The 2,500-nt window shown below is 46.9% G+C and overlaps 1 protein-coding gene across 1 annotated transcript in view; it reads left to right on the top strand.

The window, feature by feature from the left end:
• serinc2 (serine incorporator 2) overlaps positions 1-297 on the top strand; it is a 19,618-nt gene extending 19,321 nt beyond the window's left edge. The window contains exon 10 of the mRNA XM_037535272.1: positions 1-297. This exon is cut by the window's left edge and continues 1,573 nt beyond it. The gene's annotated coding sequence lies outside the window, so the exon portion shown is untranslated.
• Positions 298-2,500: the final 2,203 nt, after the last annotated feature.

Raw genomic sequence — 2,500 nt, 5'->3', positions numbered from 1 at the left:
TACATGCAAAATCAAGGGGAAGAGCTTTATGGCCCCAAATATAATCTTCTGTTTATGATGTGATGTTTGCGCTACGTTCAGTGGACGTCGCTGTTACTCCGGCTGGGTGTTGGTCTTCTTTTAGTCTCTTATTGATCCTGATTCACATGTAGTCTGTTAAACCTGGACCAAAGAGAAGCAGGTGCCTTTACTTTTTCTCAGGAGAGCTGTTTGTTTTATACTGATGTCGCTTTTGTACTTTGCACATTTTCTCTTTCAGATCATATGAAAGCTTATCAATAAAGAGTTTTACCCGTATTAATGCTTTTCTCCACGTTCGAGTATCGTATAAAGATCTTGTATGTTCAGTAACTCAGCGCGCAGTGGCTAAACAGTGGGCTGAACCATGGCCTGGTCCCATTTCTCAGTTCTTGTTTTGGAGTGCTAAGTGGTTGGTGTAGTGGGTAACACCTCTGCCTTCTACACTGTAGACTGGGGTTCAATCCCCACCTGGGTAAACACCCTACACTATACCAATAAGAGTCCTTGGGCAAGACTCCCAACACCACCTTGGCCTTCCTGTGTAAAATGATCAAATTGTAAGTCGCTCTGGATCAGAGCGTCAGCCAAATGCCATAAATGAGTGTTGTCCCTTGTTCCTGAGCTACAGGGCAGTGGTTGAGATCTTCCCTCTGAAATGAGACCCTCTAATAAAAGAGCAACACTTCATTAACAGCTACTAGCGCCGCTCTGTAGGCGACCCTGCCCGTCTGCAGGGACAGCAGAGGAGGGGGAAGTTCAGCTCCTCACTGCTGGGCTTTAGTTACATTTAGGGATCATACGCCTTCAAAGAGGGGGGCAATTATTTATTATCACCCCCCCCCCCCCCCCCCCCCAGTTCTTCAGTGATATGAAGCTGAAGTCAGAGATTCTCCGGATTCTTGCTAGAATTTTCCAGTTCCACCTTAAATGGAGCCGCAGTTACATTCTGGCGCTTCAGGCGTCAGAACTGCTGGACTATTTAAGGTGGAACGGGAAAGTTAGCGAGCTGGCTACCAAGAGAGCATACTATTAGCGACCAGCATACTAGTAGTATCAGCACTACTAGAGATCTTTTATGCTTGTTATGAAGAAAAGGACCATAATACACTGAAACAACATTAAATATGATGGTTATCGTGATTTTTAAACAGTAAGTTCAGACATTTGTGGGTTTCTTTGGTCTCTTGTGCTCCGTCTCGCTGTTTTTTCATTGTTTCTCGTCTCTCTCTGTTTGGAGTCTCTGTAAAACCTGTTTGGAGGGTCATGTAGCCCCAACACTTCGCCCCACCCCTCTATCTCAACACGAATCAGGACACCCTGGACATGACCGCTGTAAACAGTGGGGTGGGGCTGAGTGGCGGGGCAAGGGGTGAAATGTGACTGGGCCCAAGTTGCAAAACATAGGCCTTCATTCTTAATTGTAGAATATTAACCTGTTAAAATCTCAGGCTTATTGTAGACTAAGGCGTATTATCCAGTAAGTACAGGGCCTTCAAAGCAAACTGGCCGAGCTGTTCTCAGGTTATGGAAGGGTGTAATAAAGCTGGTGGAGGCTTTGTAAATCCTTAGTAAGGCACTCAAACCAGCAGCAGGTGGTTCAGTTTCTACTTCCATCAGCTCCCAGTGAAGTGCCAGTGATGGTTAGGCTGAGAGTAGTGGTGATCAGAGTGCAGACACTAGGGGGCGCTGCAGTGAGAGGCTGAAAGAAGTGTAGTTTATTTTGAACGATTCTCAGCCCTGGTTACAGCAATAGTCCGCGATTAGCTCCTAAACATTCTTTGAGTTGTCACATGACCAGTAACTCAGAGTGGCGCGGTCACAGTAGACCCACACACACACACACACACACACACAAACACACACACACGAACACAGTTGGCAGGAGCTGTTTTGGGGAATGTGATTCTGTGATTTCCCCTCACAAGACTGGCATGAGGTGGGGTGAACACAAGACCCACATTCATACAGAGAGAGAGAGAGAGAGAGCTGCTGATCTACACTGCAAAAAAGCCATTCACAAAAGCTAAAATCATACTGAACACGAGATGTGAATGTTTATATTATGCACAATAATCTGCCAGTTGTGAATTCAGGTGTTCCAGTCACTTCCGTGGCCACAGGTGTATAAAGCCGAGCCCCTCGGCCTGCAGACTGCTTCTACAGACATTAGTGAAAGAATGGGTCGCTCTCAGGAGCTCAGTGAGTTCCAGCGTGGTACCGTGATCGGACGCCACCTGTGCAGCAAGTCCAGTCGTGAAATTTCCTCACTACTAAATATTCCACAGTCGACTGTCAGTGGGATTATAACAAAGTGGAAGCGATTGGGAACGACAGCAGCTCAGCCACGAAGTGGTCGGCCACGTAAAATGACAGAGCGGTCAGCGGATGCTGAGGGGCATAGTGCGCAGAGGTCACCGACTTTCTGCAGAGTCAATCACTACAGACCTCCAAACTTGATGTGGCCTTCAGATCAGGTCAA

The sequence above is a fragment of the Pygocentrus nattereri genome, chromosome 1 (assembly GCF_015220715.1).
Source record: "Pygocentrus nattereri isolate fPygNat1 chromosome 1, fPygNat1.pri, whole genome shotgun sequence".
NCBI lineage: Eukaryota > Metazoa > Chordata > Actinopteri > Characiformes > Serrasalmidae > Pygocentrus > Pygocentrus nattereri.
This window is presented reverse-complemented; position numbering and strand designations above follow the sequence as displayed.